This window comes from Oryx dammah, unplaced genomic scaffold, assembly GCF_014754425.2.
Source record: "Oryx dammah isolate SB20612 unplaced genomic scaffold, SCBI_Odam_1.1 HiC_scaffold_20, whole genome shotgun sequence".
NCBI classification, from domain to species: domain Eukaryota; kingdom Metazoa; phylum Chordata; class Mammalia; order Artiodactyla; family Bovidae; genus Oryx; species Oryx dammah.
In genome coordinates, this window is record NW_024070204.1 from 52011687 (window position 1) to 52031030 (window position 19344).

General features: G+C 38.5%; 1 long non-coding RNA gene across 2 annotated transcripts in view; it reads right to left on the reverse strand.

The window, feature by feature from the left end:
* Positions 1 to 638: 638 nt before the first annotated feature.
* The window catches only part of LOC120879545, a 513363-nt gene continuing 494657 nt past the window's right edge, over positions 639 to 19344 (reverse strand). For both annotated transcript variants that reach the window (XR_005724815.1, XR_005724816.1), the window contains exon 3: positions 639 to 3015. This is a non-coding gene — a long non-coding RNA (uncharacterized LOC120879545). The remainder of the gene's footprint in view (positions 3016 to 19344) is intronic.

Here is a 19344-nt window from a genome sequence, read left to right on the forward strand (position 1 = left end):
ATAGAGACAATTCTGAACCCCAAGTCCTTTGGCACTTGGAGGCTATTTGCATTTAGCAACAAATTAAAATTTAATTAAGTAAGTTTAGCTTTAACCTGAGATTTTTAATTATATACATTGCCCAACTACACAGAGACATATTAAATATACCACATTGTTTTCTTTTAAGGGCACATGATATAACACCAGCTTTGAGAGAGAAGTCATGTTTAGCCAGCAATTTTTTTAAACCAAAGTTAATTGAATACATCACAGGCTTAAATTAGTTCATTTTAATTTTAATTATAGCTATAATCCCTTCTTCCTCAAAGGTAGAGAAATCAAGCTAATGATTCTAAGATAAACCTGCTGTGCAGAAAAGAATTTACATTAGGCCAGCAACTGTTATCATTAGAAAAGCCTGTTGGAAAGACTGACCCTTAGCTGGCATCTGGAAACTTGGATTTCAGGAGGGTGCCCACCATTCCCTAACTGGTGATATGGCTCAGTGCCTAAACTGGTTGCATAAAAAGCATGGTTTACGCTGAACAACTGCTTTCCTTCTAGGAATCTGGAATTTATGCACCTCCTACGAAGAGGATGCCTCAGTGACCAACCCCCAATAAAAACTGGTACTAAGTCTATCTTTTATTTTTTTGTTGTTTTTAAACTTTTTTTTTTCTGGTAGTAAGAACATTTAACATGAGATCTCCCCTCTTGACAGAATTTTAAGTGCACAATACGGTGTTGTCAACTGCAGCCACAAAGTAGTACAGCAGATCTTGGGAGCTTATTCATCTTGTAATTGAAACTACTATACCCGTTGACAGGGAAGGCAATGGCACCCTGCTCCAGTACTCTTGCCTGGAAAATCCCATGGACGGAGGAGCCTCGTAGGCTGCAGTCCACGGGGTGGCGAAGAGTCGGACACGATTGAGCAACTTGACTTTCACTTTTCACTTTCATGCCTTGGAGAAGGAAATGGCAACCCACTCCAGTGTTCTTGCCTGGAGAATCCCAGGGACGGGGGAGCCTGGTGGGCTGCCGTCTATGGGGTCACACAGAGCCGGACACGACTGCAGTGACTTAGCAGCAGACCTGTTGAATAGCAATTCCTCATTTCCCCTTCCTTCAGTCCCTGACAACCTCCACTGTACTCTGGTTCTGTGAGTTTGACTCCTAGACATCTCATTATAAGCACTGAGCCTTTAATAGGCTTCGCTGATAGACGGCTTCTCTGGTGAACACATGTCACACGTATTGTCACAACTCTTTACTAGAGGAATTAAGTACATCCTTCTGAATCCACTGGGAGATGGAACTCCTGAAAACGTGTTTCTGCTTTTCTCCAGATGTTGCCCCACATACCTTGCTCTTTGCTGATTTTTCTTTGTATTCTTTTGCTCTAATAAATCCCAGGCATGAATACAACTATTAACTGAATTCTTGGAGCTCTACTAGCAAATTACTGAACACAGGAGTGGACTTAGTGATCTCTGACACACTTGGCAGGTGAATCCTCCCCTCTACATGAGCGACGCAGGACTGATGCCAAACAGGAGAAATGGATTTCTGAGACAGTATTTTTCAAAGAATGCTCAGATCAAGCTGCCCTATAAAATTCCTACCTGCTTAAATGTGTCTGGTGGATAGGTGTATAGTCTTCTTTATATACACAGTTCATCCAGAAAAAAAAATATATATATCACATATGTATTTCCTCCTTCTTGCTTCAAGTTAAGAATGTGTTGTCTTATTTATCTAGTAGTGATTTCCTCATACTTTTTAATAACATAGGTGCTTTGAACTGGTCTGTAACAATTCAAACAGCTAAATTCAATATCTTAGATGACAGTTACTGCTGACATTTTTTCTGACCACCATTTTTCCAATAACTTTTAGGAAAACCCAAAATGTCCCTTCTCTAGACATGCCTTGAACTTGGCAGACAATGAGGAAGAATCACATTTGCACCCCAGCAAATTGCTCTGTTCCTGTAATCCTTATAAATGCTTAAGCGTCTGTTCAAGTGTGGACCACTAGTTTCCTCCTCCTCTCAAAATGCAGCTGGCCCCAAAAATCAAATAATGGATGTGCCCACAATTCTTACTTTCTTTGACAACATTTTACCTGGTAATTGCAATTAAAGAGTAAACAACCCCATGGTAAACAGCAGAAAAAGATTCAAAACACAAATACCTAGTAAAGTAAAAAATGCAAATGCTACATTAGTAATCGGAGGCCTCACTCATTCTTCTGTACATCTTAATGCAGAATAAAACTCCTTATGCTAGGAACTGAAACAGTATTCTGGTAAGCAAGACCTGAAAATGTCAAAGGCCAAATTATTAGGCTCATGACCAGTTGTGTATTTCCTCTGATTCTAATTATAGTACAATCTATTCTTGATTCCAAATTCATTTTGCATCAGTGAACATTGCCTACTATTCTCAGATAGGTATGCCTACATGTTAATTTATCAATTAGTTCTCATTTGTTAAGAAATTTTTCTATTTAATCACCTGTGACCAGTATTAATTTCCAAGCCCAATTTCCTTTCCCTAGATACTCATTTGCATTCATCAATACTTTTTCAAATACTCCATGTAAAATAATTTGACTAAAGTGTCGCCTCTTGTAGAGACTGCAATATTACCTGAGAAAAACTACCAGATTTTCTCTTGATTCTAGCAACCCCATTTCCCCTTGACTCAAATCAAGAAATGAGCCACAAAACTCAAGAGATCCCAGATAACAATCATCATTTAAAATAGAAAATGGGGCAATGTCACCCAAGGTCACTCACCCACTGGAGTCAGCAGAAGTGATGGCAATCAGGGGTAGAATCTTCAAGGGGAGGCTGGTTGGCCTCTGAAGGTTCTCTGATTCACTCTTCAAGTCTGCTTGTTCCAACTGTCTGAAGGCGAGAGGGGGAAGCTGGATGTTGCGGCAGGAAAGTCTCCTTACGAGATAGGGTTCCATTCCTTTCAAAGGGTCTTCCTCTTCATGACTGGAGTGCAGTGTCTCCTCAGAGGCCTAAGGCAAAAGTTCCAGAAAGCACAGTGATCCACAAAGGTCCCAGGATGTATCATTACACTTTTGGAGAAAGAAACTGAGAGAAATGTATACATGAAAAATGCTAACTAGAAAGCAATGAGATTAACAGAAAAATATTTGGTGAAAGACAGTTGTTATAGTTAACCAACATTTCCAATTATAGAATTTATGAGCTTTGGGCATGAATTCTATGAAATCAAGGGTAAATCAAACATTTTCTACCAATATGAAGTGAACTGTCCACCACACCCTCTTTGGTCTTTAGGAGCCCAAAGTAGTATTTCAGGGGAGTGCTTTGGCGAGTACTACATACTCTGGGCAGGGGGCTTTGCAGGGTCTCTCTCTTGGACTGGCTGGTATGTAGGGGAGCAGAATTTGGCTCCCTTGAATGTTTCTATTTGGCATATGTTGTTTGAAGCTGGCTATTTCCTGAAACGGAAAGAAAAGGCTCTGGAAACCAAGCAGGAATTGCCCTTTGCTAAGACATGTTTCCACTGGTAAGAGTGACTCCCTGTCAGAAGCTGGAAGAGGATGAAAACCCACCCATTCCTCCCAACACCCCCAAAAATGGAAGTAATATTTACTCACAATTATTAAATGAGCTCATGCATGTAACATGCATAGCTCATTATGTGCAATGTGATAAGCAATCATCAGTGGCAATTTCCTTTCTTTCTGAGTTGTACAGGTGAAGAAACTAGCCCAGAGAGGCAAAATACTTTTCTGCAAAATTACTCTGTTGGTTATAAGGTAAAAGTGCATTTACTTTGGAAAATTCAGACCTGGCTTAGAATCTCTGTTGCACTTCTCACTACTATTGGGTTGGCCAAAAGGTTCATTTGGGTTTTTCCATAACATCTTACAGAAAAAGCCAAATGAACCTTTAGGCCAACCCAACACTATCTTTGGGCAAGTAACTTAAGCTTACTAAGATTGGTTCTCCATTTGAACACTGAGGAGGATAAAAATATTTACTTCTGAGGATCACTGACTGGAGCAGAGATGGAAAGATTATGATCACTAATATATGGCCTACAGTTTACACTCAACAAAATAGTGGTTGTCATTATTATAATCTAGGCTAACTCCCTTTATCTTTTCAAAGCAATATGCTGCCTTTGATTCTCCATTCATCCATACTGTTTTCCAAACAGTCAATTTGTCTTGTTCTGATCTATATCCTGAAAAATGTGAAAGGATGTGCAATGGTGAATTCTATTCAGCCATGGGTTTTACTGTTTAATTTCAAGGATAAATGCACGAGAAAAGAAGTCACCTGGAAGGTAAAGAGGACGTCAAAGCTAACCATAAAGTTCATTTATTTCAAATCCTAGATATGAAGATCTAGATTCTGAGAATTAGTGCTTTGAGGAATCTACTTGCTTTGCAAAACAACAACAATAATAATGGCTTTAAAAAGCAGGAAGTCCTGCCACTTGAGACAACATGCATGGATCTTGAGGGCATTATGCTAAGTGAAGTAAGTCAGACAGAAAAATAAGCCTGGTATGACCTCATGCACACAGGTATCTTAAAAAATCCCTAAACTCATCAGATCAGATTTGTGGTTACCATAAATAAGGGTGGGGTAGGGGAGATGGAATGAAAGTGGTCAAAAGATATAAGCTTCCAGTTATGAAATAAATGTATTGTACATTTATACATACAATGTTTGTATGTATACATACATACATTAGGATGTAATATATAGTGTGATGACTATGGTTAACATTGCTGGATGATATATATGAGAGTTATTTTCAAAGAATTTTTTTTTATGTGGATCATTTTTTAAAGTCTTGATTGAACTTGTTACAATATTGTTTCTGCTTTTTATGTTTTGCGTTTTGGGCCATGAGGCATGTGGGATCTAGGCTCTCTGACCAGGGATTGAACCCACACTCCCCACTTTGGAAGGTGAATCATTGAGCCACCAGGGAAGTCCTGTATGCATGTGAGTTATTAAGAAAGTAAATCCTAGAAGTTCTCATCACACAGAATAAAGCATTTTTTTTCCTTTTTCTTTTTATATTTATATGAGATGATGAATGTTGAATAAAACTGTGGACATCATTTTATGATAGCTTTAAGTCAAATCATTATAATGTACACCTTAAATTTATACATTGCTGTATGTCAATTATATTGCAATAAAGTTGGAAAACAGTTTTAATAATAAAGGCTATTATTTATTGAGTCCTTATCAAGTGCTTGGTTTACATAGTGAGTGCTGTGTTTTGTATCTATCTCATATATCTGGCACCCACTCCAGTCCTCTTGCCTGGAAAATCCCATGGATGGAGAAGCCTGGCGGGCTGCAGTCCATGAGGTTGCCAAGAGTTGGACATGACTGAGCGACTTCACTTTCACTTTTTACTTTTCATGCATTGGAGAAGGAAATGGCAACCCACTCCAGTGTTCTTGTCTGGAGAATCCCAGGGACGGGGGAGCCTGGTGGGCTTCCGTCTATGGGGTCGCACAGAGTTGGACACGACTGAAGTGACTTAGCAGCGAGAGCAGCATATATCTATATATCTCTTATAGTATCTTGTTTAATTATCACTGAACTCCTATGGGTTAGGTTCCATTACTTTTCCCACTTCACACATAAAGAAACAGAGACTTGTAACATAACATGCTATGGTCTCACAGCCACGTGGTTAGTTGGGTAGTCAATGGTCCAGTTTCCCTGGGACTTACTGCTTTAAGCATTGCAAGTCCCATGTTCAGGGAAAGCCAGTCCCAAGAAAACTAGGATGATAGATTACCCTACAAGTCAATATCCAAACCCAAATCTATTTTAGTTAAATTTGAAACTAATAAAAACTACTCTGTACTATCTCTAAAAAGTATGGTCCCTGGCAAGGACATAATTATAGAAAGGAATAGAACATATGCTCAGTTCAGTTCCATTGCTCAGTCATGTACAACTCTTTGCAACTCCCTGGACTGCAGCACAACAGACTTCCCTGTCCATCACCAACTCCCAGAGCTTGCTCAAACTCATGTTTATCAAGTTGGTGATGCCATCCAACCATCTCATCCTCTGTTGTCCCCTTCTCTTCCTGTCTTTAATCTTTCCCAGCATCAGGGTCTTTTCCAACAGGTCAGTTCTTCCCATCACATGGCCAAAGTATTGGAGTTTCAGCTTCAGCATCAGTCCTTCCAATGAATGTTCAGGACTGATTTTCTTTAGGATTGACTGGTCTGATCTCCTTGCAGTCCAAGGGTCTCTCAAGAGTCTTCTCCAACTCCATTGTTTAAAAACATCAATTCTTTGGTGTTAAGCTTTCTCTATAGTCCAACTGTCACATCCATACATGACAACTGGAAAAACCACAGCTTTTACTAGATGGATATTTGCTGGCAAAGTAATCTCTCTGCTTTTTAATATGCTGTCTAGGTTTGTCATAGCTTTTGTTCCAAGGAGCAAGTGTCTTTTAATTCAAAGGCCACAGTCACTATCTGCAGTGATTTTGGAGCCCCTCTCCCCCGAAAAAAACAAAAAGTCTCTCACTGTTTCCATTGTTTCTCCATCTATTTGCCATGAATTGATGGGACTGGATGCATTGATCTTAGTTTTTTGAATGCTGAGTTTTAAGCCAACTGTTTTACTCTCCACTTTCATCAAGACACCCTTTAGTTCTTCGCTTCTTGCCATAAGGGTGGTGTTGTCTGCATATCTGAGGTTATTGATTTTTCTCCCAGCAATCTTGATTCCAGCTTGTGCTTCTTCCAGCCCAGGATTTCTCACTATGTACTCTGCATATAAGTTAAATAAGCAGGGTGACAATATACAGCCTTGATGTACTCCTTTTCCTATTTGGAACCAGTCTGTTGTTCCATGTCCAGTTCTAACTGTTGCTTCCTGACCTGCATACAGATTTCTCAAGAGGCAGGTTAGGTGGTCTGGTATTCCCATCTCTCTCAGAATTTTCCACAGTTTATTTTGATCCACACAGTCAAAGGCTTTGGCATAGTCAATAAAACAGAAATAGATGTTTTTCTGGAATTCTCTTGCTTTATCTATGATCTGATGGATGTTGGCAATTTGATCTCTGGTTCCTCTGCCTTTTCTAAAACCAGCTTGATATCTAGAAGTTCATGGTTCACATATTGCTGAAGCCTGGCTTGGAGAATTTTGAGCATTACTTTGCTAGCGTGTGAGATGAGTGCAATTGTGTGGTAATTTGAGCATTCTTTGGCATTGTGTTTCTTTGGGATTAGAATGAAAATTGACCTTTTCCAGTCCTGTGGCCACTGCTGAGTTTTCCAAGTTTGTTGGCATGTTGAGTGCAACACTTTCACAGCATCGTCTTTTAGGATTTGAAATAGCTCAACTGGAATTCCATCACATCTACTAGCTTTGTTTGTAGTGATGTTTCCTAAGGCCCACTTGGCTTCACATTCCAGGATGTCTGGCTTTAAGTGAGTGATCACACCATCGTGATTATCTGGATCATGAAGATCTTTTTTGCATAATTCTGTATATTTTTGCCACCTCTTCTTAATATCTTCTGCTTCTGTTAGGTCCATACCATTTCAGTCCTTTACTGAGCCCGTCTTTACATGAAATGTTCCCTTGAAATCTCTACTTTTCTAGTCTTTCCCATTCTGTTGTTTTCCTCTATGTCTTTGCACTGAGGAAGGCTTTCTTATCTCTCCTTGCTATTCTTTGGAACTCTGCATTCAGATGAGTATATCCTTCCTTTTCTCCTTTGCTTTTTGCTTCTCTTCTTTTCACAGCTATATATAAGGCCTCCTCAGACAGCCATTTTGCTTTTTTGCGTTTATTTTTTTTGGGGATGGTCTTGATCCCTATCTCCTGTGCAGTATCACAAACCTCATTCCATAGCTCATCAGGCACTCCATCTATCAGATCTAGTCCCTTAAATCTATTTTTCAGTTCCACTGTATAATCATGAGGGATTTGATTTAGGTCATACCTGAATGGTCTAGTGGTTTTCTCTACTTTCTTCAATTTAAGTCTGAATTTGGCAATAAGGAGTTCATGGTCTGAGCCATAGTCAGCTCCTGGTCTTTTTGCTGACTGTGCAGAGCTTCTCAACCTATGGCTGCAAAGAATATAATCAATCTGATTTCTGTGTTGACCCTCTGGTGATGTCCATGTGTAGAGTCTTCTCTTATGTTGTTGGAAGAGGTTGTTTACTATGACCATTGTGTTCTCTTGGCAAAACTCTATTAGCCTTTGCCCTGTTTCATTCTGTACTCCAGGGCCAAATTTGCCTGTTACTCCAGGTATCTTTTGGTTTCCCACCTTTGCATTCTAGTCCCCTATATGAATAGGGCATCTTTTTGGGTGTTAGTTCTAGAAAGTCTTGTTGGTCTTCATAGAACCATTCAACCTCAGCTTCTTTAGCATTACTGGTCTGGGCATAGTCTTGGATTACTGTCTATGGGCCATGCTCAGTAAAAGTTTAATCCAATTTTCTGTTGATGGGTGGGGCCGTCTACGCTCCCTGTTGTTTAACTTAAGACCAGCTGTGGAGGAGGTAATGAAGATAATGGGGACCTCCTTCAAAAGGTCCCAGGCACCCACAGCTGCACTCAGTGCCCCCAACCCTGCAGCAGGCCACCACTGACTCACGCCTCTGCTGGAGACTCCTGGACTCTCACAGGCAAGTCTGGGTCAGTCTCTCGTGGAGTCTGCTCCTTTCTCCTGGGTCCTGGTGTGCACAAGGTTTTGTTTGTGCCCTCCAAGTGACAAAGAGTCTGTTTCCCCAGTCCTGTGTAGGTTCTATAATCAAATCCCACTGGCCTCCAAAGCCAAAATCCCTGGGGGTTGTCAGTCTCTTTGCCAGATCCCAAGGTTGGGAAATCTGTTATAGGTCCTAGAACTTTCTTAACAGTGTGAGAATTTATTTGGTATAATTGTTCTGCAGTTTGTGGGTTGTCTGCTCGGCAGCTCTATGGTGGGGTTAATGGCAACCTCCTCCAAGAGGACTTAGGCCACACGCTGTGTGATCCAGGTCTGTTGCCCTGCCCCTGTGGCAGGCCACTGCTGACCTGTACCTCCACAGGAGATGCTGAAAGGCAGGTCTGGCTCAGTCTCTGTGGGGTTTCTGGTTCCTGGTGCACACAAGGTTTTATTTGAGCCCTCCAAGTGTCTCTGGCGGGTATTCTACCATAATTTAATATGCCTCACATTTTCTTTTAAAAAAATGAACAGAACTGAAATCAAGATAGCCCTATATAAATACTGAAAATTAGTGAGAATTCTTGTTGATTAAGTCAGGAGACAGACACTCTAGGCCTGACTCTATCACTAATTACTTATGTGGTGTTAAATCATTTAACCTTTTTGAGCTTTAGCTTCCTTAGACATACAATCAAGAGGTTGTACAAAATGAACCTTACGGCTACTTTCAGTTCTGAAATACACTGATTTTCTAACAGCCAGTGGTAAAAATCAATGTTCAGTGAGATGGAAAATATATAAAATAAAGAGAAAAGACAAGTACACATGTATCATTCTTAGCTTTTGGTTGAGAAAGTGAGCCTCTGGGTGTTTATGAAGTTCTGTGTGTTTGACTAAGGACAGAACTGAAAATTGCAGCCACACTCTGCAAGTGCTAACAGGTCATAGTGTGCCTCACATATTTCTCAAGAGAAGTTAATGACTTAAGTATGTAGATAGCCTTCTTTGGGATAAACATGGAAAAGAAGAACAAAAGATGAGTTGAGCAGAGCTAAATGCTGTATGTAGCTGGCCAAAGTTACTATCTTTTTATAAAGATAGCATCACAACTGTAGGAATGTTTTCTATAATCCAAGTTGAGTGATAAAAGACTTAAGATTTATGACATTATCTACTAGGTAAAACCACCTCAAGAGGTAACTACTTTTGAGATAATAACCCCTGTTAAAAAGAAAGTGTAGCATTTTTATCTTGACAATAAAAATGATAAAGCTATAGCTGTCTGTATGCTAACATTTCTATTTAAAACCAGCATAACAAGTAGCTTTTAAAAATTTCCAGATCAGTGTGTATCAGTGGCATTTAAAAAAATAAATAGAACTTTACCTGGTAGAAAGCAGGAGGTTAAATGGCCTTATTTTGGAAAGAAATATGAACATGATCACCAGGACAATATATATTTTATGTTATGACTGATGATGAAGCTGAAGCTCCAATACTTTAGCCACCTGATGCAAAGAGCTGACACATTGGAAAAGACCCTGATGCTGGCAAAGATTCAAGGCTAAAGGAAAAGGAGGCAGCAGAGGGTGATATGGTTGGATGGTGTCACCAACTCAATGGACGTGAATTTGAGCAAACTCCAGGAGACAGTGAAGGATGGGGAACCTGGTGTGCTGCAGTTCGTGGGGTCACAGAGTCAGACACAACTTAGTGACTGAACAACAAAAATTGTAGGAAAATGACATTTTTTGCAAGAGGTTGAAAGAAGGATAACATTTACAGCATTTCTAAGTCATCATTTCTCAAAAAGTGATGCTTAAGTTTCCTGCATGAGAACCACAGAAGGTACTTTCTAAAATTCAGACTCCAAGGCCTGCTTCCAGACCAGCCTAATCAGAATCTCCATGATTAAGGCCTGGGAGTCTGAGTCTCCACTATGCTTCTTAGTAGTGTTAGTTGCTCAGTCGTGTCTGACTTTTTGCAATCCCGCAGGCTATAGCCCACCAGACTCCTCTGTCTATGGGATTCTCCAGGCAAGAATACTGGAGTGGATTTCCATTCCCTTCTCCAGAGGATCTTTCCAACTCAGGAATCAAATCCAGTCTCCCGTATTGCAAGCAGATTCTTTTATTGTTTCAGCTACAGGGAAGATCCAGTAACTATGGTTCTTATGTATACTTAAATATGGGAACTAATGGTTTTGACATTTTAGACATTGTCCAATAAGATTGCTTGGCAGATATTTAATAACAAAAATGTTCACTGAAGCTTATTTATGATAAAGAAGAACTGGATATAACCTAATTTCCTACCAAGGGATTGACTTAATAAAATTTGATACATCATATTTTTAAATACTATGAGACTGCTAAAATAATGCAGAAGAATATATGATTACATTCATGATATAACAATGCGTGTGAAAAACAATGTGATGTCATTTTTGTAAAACAAAAACAAACACTAACACATATTATACTAATGAAAAATTTTTAGATATATCTCAGTTTTTTAAAATGGCTCTCTCTGGGTGATGGTAATTGGTGGTTATTTTTATATTTTGCTCTATGAAAGTGAAAGAAAGTGAAAGTGAAATGGCTCAGCTGTGTCCGACTCTTTGTGACTCCATGGACTGTAGCCTACCAGGCTCCTTCATCCATCAGATTTTCCAGGCAAGAGTACTGGAGTGGGTAGCCATTTCTTTCTTCAGGGGAACTTCCCGACCCAGGGATGGAACCCGGGTCTCCTGCATTGCAGGCAGACACTTTACCATCTGAGCCACCAGGGAAGCCCACTTTGCACATTACTAGTTTCTATATCCCCTAGAAAAAAGTACTATTTTGAGTTGAAAAGTATAAAAACAAAAAGGAAACTACATTGAATTTTTTACTGATGGGAAATTTTCTATTGATGGGATGCAAAATTATCTCTTATTCAGCTTAAAGATATACAATATCAAAAGAAAGCATATTTGAATGAGTTAATGCAAACTTGTTAATTTGTAATAAAATGAAATTTTCTCTGATAACTAACAAATTTATTTGGACTAGTTGACCAAAAAATAACTTTAAAGTAATTCTTTTCACTGTAAGGACAAATATCTTTCTGAAAGACATATCTAAAGAAAGTAATTCCTCAATGATTAAGAGTTACAATGAATAAGTAAGTGCTAAAATTGTTGCTGTTGTTGGAATCATTATTATTTTCTTCAGTTTCTATGAAGGATATTTAATTAATTTCTTTGTTCTCCGCTTTTCCTCTCTCAAAGTAGATTGCAAACCACTTAACAGGACTTTTAGTTCAGGGACATACATATAACTGGTAATAAATAAATTGCTGTGTTTTCCAATAATCTTGGTTTTTTTGTTTCACTTATGTATATTTTATGTATGTATGAAATTTTTTATAAAGAAGATGTTTTAAAATATGTATATATTCATTGGCCTTGTACGAGAGGACATTTCTCTCTGGGCACTAGCTAGCACATTTCTAGACTCCCATGCAGGTAGCTGTAAGTTCATCACTGATGTTACCTCATATGCAAAGGATTAGAGGCCAAGGAAATGTGCCATTTTCACACCTGGCCTCTAAAAACTGTGAGTACTGTCTGTCATTGCTCTTCTCTGGAACTCGTTATTGTATACTGAAGATGGTGAAGAAAAAAGATAGGAAAAATCATGGTTTCTAGGTCACTGTTCTGAGGAGAGCTACCTGTCAATCAAGAACACTTAATTTGGGCTACATGAGCCACAGATAATTTTCCACCATGGAAAGCCACTAAAATTTGGGTTCTCCTTGCTAGTGCTATATTCTACATATATATAATCACATCTCTACTCTTTAAGTTGTCTTAATCATGACCTTATTCTCTTCTGGGTAATCCCTCGTATCTACTACCTCACAAATATGTGTGGAGTGCTAGAAATACAGATGAATTAGACACTTCCTTTTCCTCAAGTACTCATTATTCTTGTGGGGAGGAAGAGAAATAGATCGTCACCAATGTGTGGTAAGAACTGTAACCAGGGACTTAGGGCTCTTTAGGAGTCCGTTGGAACGGTGAATACTTTTGGTGAGGGAAAGAAGGTGCGAGCCAGAACTGACATCAACCAAAAGAGAAAACTTCATAAATTAGGCATTTCTTTGTGGGTCCTGTCTACTTCTCCAATTGGTTCTGTTTGATCTCATTGCCAGATCCTCTATTAAGTGTCTCTTGAATCTAGACACTGTCCAAGATGTTATCCTCAACCATTTCAATCCACACCCTACATACTGCTGGTTTGAAATCTCAGGAGCTTCCCAGGTGAAATGTGAAACTGGCCCCTGTACATGAGGGCAAGGAGAGGCCAAAGAAAGAGGCACACCACTCCAGATCAGTAGGTGACAGGTTTAATAAGGAAGGGAGCTTACCTCGGCCACAAGGCAAGTAGATCTTAGCACCTGCTGCCAGAATCATAAAAGTTTATAGGGAGGCCTTAACTCAGTTCAGTTATTCATATTGTCCAGATGATCTCAATGACACATTGCTCTCTCAAGTCTGCATCCATGAAAATGGATCCTATTAGTGGAACGGTGGGCAGAATATTTCACTGACTGGGAATAGGGTGTTGGTGGCGGTTTAGTCACTATGTCGTGTCCGACTCTCGCAACCCCATGGACTGTATCCTGCTAGTCTCCTCTGTCCATGAGATTCTCCAGGCAAGAATACTGGAGTGGGTTGCCATTTCCTTCTCCAGGGGACAGAGTAAGGAGCTCCCAGTTGCCTGGGTCCAGCTCATGAAGGCCAGCTGGTAATCATGTTCTCTCAATGACCTCTTCCAACACACACATATTGAAAACACTGTCCAAAACAATGAATACAAATAAATGTTGCTTTTTATTTTGGAACCCAAGTCAGTCTACAAGTTGTAGTGAAATGATCCACTTATGTGTCATTCCCTTTGTTAGCTTGGATATGTCTGGAAGGACAGGAACATGTCACAATTTTTTTTTTTTTTTTTAACCTCCAGCATACAAGTACCTGCAACAAAACATGCGAAACAAACCTTGTAGAAGCCCTGAATGAAGAAAATAGACAAACTTGACTCCATTTTCTCAACTGTAATAACTCAGGATATGGAGAAATAATTAGACATTTGTGTTACTAATAATGTTTTGTTTGTAACTACTAATATAAGGGCTTCCCTGGAGGCTCAGATGGTAAAATATCTGCCTGCAATGCAGGCGACCCAGGTTGGATCCCTGGGTTAGGCAGTTCCCCTCGAGAAAGAAATGGAGACTCACTCCAGTATTCTTGCCTGGAGAATTCCATGGACAGAGAAGCCTGGTGGGTTACAGTCAGTCAATGGGATGACAAAGAGTCTTGTACTTGACTGAGTGACTAACACTTATTTATTAATATAAGTTAGGTTGAGGCTGGAGCCCATAACAAGGAATTTCTTTTAAAATTTCAGAACTTGAGCCACTCAGTTGCTTTATTCTATTACCATGTTTAGAACTTCTTTCAAATATAGATTCATTATGATAGGCATTTTCACCTAATTTTTAAAATTAAGAATGAAAGATTTCAGGCATTCAGGTCTTCCAGAGTACCTAATCAATGCAGAGCACTGCAGAAATTATCATGTTAAATATCGCATGAGTTTTCAGACAAAATAAGCTGAGGATTGGTTTTTATAACTTCCAATGTTATAGTCCTTGCCCCTGTCTAATTAGTTCCCCAACTTACTCTGAAAAAGTAGTTTCCCTGTGTGTGAATTTGTAGTATAAACAAGGCAATTTTTGAAAACTGAAGCAACTCTTTAGGAACAAGGATGCAATTTAATAAGTTATATTGAAATGAATTGAAGATTCTATTAATAATCTAAAAGAATTATATATAACAGCAGACATATACATATCTATATATGTATATATATCATGTCTCCTATATATACACACACACACACATATATATATATACACATAAATTCTGTTATACTTCCATGAATTATTCACAATATACTAGAGCAATAATTGAAAATCTATCTTAAGATACCCCAGGCTTATGTCAAATATTTTCCTCTTACCTCATTACTCATAATATATATATTATCTTAAAATCCAATACTAAGGTTATTCAAATAGTCTTATAGAAAACTCATAGTCAAGGCAATAAAGATAAACATCTAAGGTGTTTTAATCTTTAAAATGGCATTGTACTAGGCTAACACAACCATTTGTACACCAATATAGAAAAGGCACTCTTGCAAAAATGAATTCTGTATGAAAATGAAAATTTCCACCGCAGTTTAACACAAAGATAGCAGATAGCTCTTACACATGCACACAGGATAATCCAAATATAGGCTGCAGTTTCAAACTGATTAGAAGAGACAGAAATCACTGAAGTCTTTCTAAATCCATTTCCTATAATTCCGTCATCAGAACATCTAAAAAGTTCCCTAAAAGTTCCTAAAATTTTTCATTCGGTAATATTCTATTATATATTCTCATCAGGAAGAAAGTCTGTCTGAAACTCTAGGATTCACTTAACCTTCTGTAAATAGCATTGTATCTTTCCTGAGTGACCTTGAAAAATGAAGCAGATTTTATTTGGTTGGCAGAGAAAAGAAAAAAAATTGAAGAATAACATGATTTCTATCAATTGTTTACTTTGCAGTGATACACAGAGTAATAGAAATACAACATCATAAAAGAAACTAACATTGTTTTTCTGGCTCCTGAAAATTATGTCTCTCTAGAAAAACAGGTTAAATTAAAAAAATAATTAACACAAAAAATTAAAAGCCTAGAAAAATCTCATATTCTTTGCCTGTTTTGAAAAATATCTCATATGAGTAATCAGGTGCCAAATCACAAAATTAACGGGAGCACAAAGATCTATTGTCTTCAAGTTATACTTAAATACCAACATTAATAAAAATATACTTACAAATATGAAAACAATTTTGACAAATTCAGTAATGTGGGGAATAGAAACAAGAGGCACAGAACTATGGGAAAGATGAAGAAATTATCATTTTTTAATTAAAACCTGGCTTAGTGCATTAAATCCTCCCCCCAAATTAACAGAAAAATCTTTATAAAAAATCATTTAGTCAAGTACATTTTTCCAGTTATAAAATAAAATGTTCAAAAGATTTTCCTTTATAAAATCAAGATCTACTGTTAAAACTACAAGGGAAAAAGTCATATTTATTTTTTAAAAAAGGGCGGTAGGAATAAGCTTTAAAAACTGCATAGAACTTATATAGGCATATATTGGAGATGTTTCAGGTTCATCTCCAGACTACTGCAATAAAGTAAATATTCCAACAAAGCGAGTCACCTGAATTTTCAGCTTTCTAGAGCACATAAAGTTATGTTTACACTACACTGTAGTCTATTAAGTATGCAATAGCTTTACGTCTAAAAAGTGTACATAGCTTAATTTAAAAATACTTTATTGCTAAAAAATGCTATCATCTACATCTTCAGCAAGCTATAGTAGTAACAACAAAGATCACTATTATGAAACAACTAATATTTTAAAATTTTGAAATATGGAAAGAATTACTAAAATGTTATACAGACACATGAAGTTAGCAAATGCTGTTGGAAAAATAGCACCTGTAGTCGAGTTCAATGCAGGGTTACAAGAAACTTACAATTGTAAAAAGTAAAAATGCAGTATGCAAAGTGCAATAAAGTGAAGCACAATATACAGAAGTTTGCCTGTATTAAGAAATCTAAATAAATTCCCCAAGACTTATATAATCATGCCTGATTGTTATTGCTGTTCAGTTGCTCAGTCATGTCCAACTCTGTTTCAGCCTCATGGACTCTAGCCCACCAAGCTCCTCTGTCCCTGGGATTTTTCCAGGAAAGAACACCGGAGTGGGTTACCATTTCATCCTCCAGGAGATCTTCCTGACCCAGGTATCAAACCTGTGTCCCCTGCATTGGCGGGTGGATTCTTTACCACTGGCAAGTGATTTCTTTACCAGAGAAGCCCTGATATTCCTTGCAATTATTTTCTAGATTTAATGTCATTGCAAAAAGTACTATTTTTTTCTTTTAATGGTATTGAAAAGGCCTTCAATTAAAAGAAAAAAATGAGATGGTAATGCAAAGAATATTTTTAAAATAAAAAAAATGAGGATGATCTTGCCCTACTACATTTAAAATTGTACTTTGAAATCACATACCAAAAATAATTTGGCACTTGCAAATAACCAAAAAAAGATCAGTGAAACAATACAGAATTTCCTTAAGTATTTCTAATATAAGAACTTAATATGCATTCATTGATTATCAACTAATGGGGGAGGAACAATTATTTAAGTAGTGGGGAAACAGATCCATGTAGACCACGTAAGAGAGAATAAAAATGTTAAATATTAAAAATACTAAGTATAAAAAGTAAGCCACATAGTGACATTAGCAAGATAGCAGAACAGGAAGCTCCAGAACTTGTCCCCCCACAGAGAAACTAACTTAACGTTCAGTTCAGTTCAGTTCAGTTCAGTTGCTCACTCATGTCCAACTCTTTGCGACCCCATGAGTAGCAGCACACCAGGCCTCCCTGTCCATCACCACCTCCTGGAGTTCACTCAAACTCACGTCCATTGAGTCGGTGATGCCATCCAGACATCTCATCCTCTGTCGTCCCCTTCTCCTCTTGCTCCCAATCCCTCCCAACATCAGAGTCTTTTCTAATGAGTCAACTCTTTGCATGAGGTGGCCAAAGTACTGGAGTTTCAGCTTTAGCATCATTCCTTCCAAACAAATCCCAGGGCTGATCTCCTTCAGAATGGACTGGTTGGATCTCCTTGCAGTCCAAGGGACTCTCAGGAGTCTTCTCCAACACCACAGTTCAAAAGCATCAATTCTTCAGCACTCAGCTTTCTTCACAGTCCAACTCTCACATCCATATATGACCACAGGAAAAACCACAGCCTTGACTAGACAGACCTTAGTTGGCAAAGTAATGTCTCTGCTTTTGAATATGCTATCTAGGTTGGTCATAACTTTCCTTCCAACGTGTAAGCGTCTTTTAATTTCATGGCTGAAGTCACCATCTGTAGTGATTTTGGAACCCCCAAAATAAAGTCTGATACTGTTTCCACTGTTTACCCATCTATTTCCTATGAAGTGATGGGACCAGATGCCATGATCTTCGTTTTCTGAATGTTGAGCCTTAAGCCAACTTTTTCACTCTCCACTTTCACTTTCATCAAGAGGCTTTTTAGCTCCTCTTCACTTTCTGCCATAAGGGTGGTGTCATCTGCATATCTGAGGTTATTGATATTTCTCCCAGCAATCTTGCTTCCAGCTTGTGTTTCTTCCAGTCCAGCGTTTCTCATGATGTACTCTGCATATAAGTTAAATAAGCAGGGTGACAATATACAGCCTTGACGGACTCCTTTTCCTATTTGGAACCAGTCTGTTGTTCCATGTCCAGTTCTAACTGTTGCTTCCTAACCTGCATATAGGTTTCTCAAGAGGCAGGTCAGGTGGTCTGGTATTCCCATCTCTTTCAGAATTTTCCACAGTTTCTTGTGATCCACACAGTCAAAGGCTTTAGTAAAGCAGAAACAGATGTTTTTCTGGAACTCTCTTGCTTTTTCCATGATCCAGCAGATGTTGGCAATTTGATCTCTGGTTCCTCTGCCTTTTCTAAAACCAGCTTGAACATCTGGAAGTTCACGGTTCACGTATTACTGAAGCCTGGCTTGGAGAATTTTGAGCATTACTTTACTAGCATGTGAGATGAGTGCAATTTGTGCAGTAGTTTGAGCATTCTTTGGCATTGCCTTTCTTTGCGATTGGAATGAAGACTGACCTTTTCCAGTCCTGCGGCCACTGCTGAGTTTTCCAAATTTGCTGGCATATTGAGTGCAACACTTTCACAGCATCATCTTTTGTCCTAAAAGCCTTCATGACTTGAGAAACCAGTTAAGAAGTTGTAGTACCCAAGCAAACTCAAAGCCAAGTCCAGCCACATTAAATGAATAAGAAGTCATTTCATCTCAGCTATGAGAGCCCATCTCCCAAGTCAGCACAGTTTGGTGCAAATGGGAACAAGGTCTCAAGGAGATACTTGCACACCAGTGTTAAAAGCAGCACTATTCACAATAGCCAAGAGGTGCAAGCAAATGAAATGTCCATCAACAGAATAATGGATAAAGAAGATGTGATTTATACATCAAATGGAATTCTATTCAGCCTTTTAAAACAGAGTATCTTGTCAAACGTTACATGGATGAATCCTGACATTATGCTAAGTGAAATAAGTCAGTTACAAAATGTCAAACACTGAATAATTTCACTTTTAGGAGATATCTCAAGTAGTCTAATGCTAATGTAGTGGGGAAGGAAGATGGAAGGACTGATGATGAAGCTAAAGCTCTAATACTTTGGCCACCTGATGCAAAGAGCCAACTCATTGGAAAAGACCCTGATGCTGGGAAAGGTTGAAGGCAGGAGAAGCAGGTGGCAGAGGGTGAGATGGTTAAAGAGCATCACCAACTCAATTGACATGAATTTGAGCAAACTCTGGAAGATAGTGGAGGACAGAGGAGCCTGACGTGCTGTGATCCATGGGGTCACAAAGAGCTGGACATGACTTAGTGACCAAACAAGTAGTCAAACTCTTAAATAGA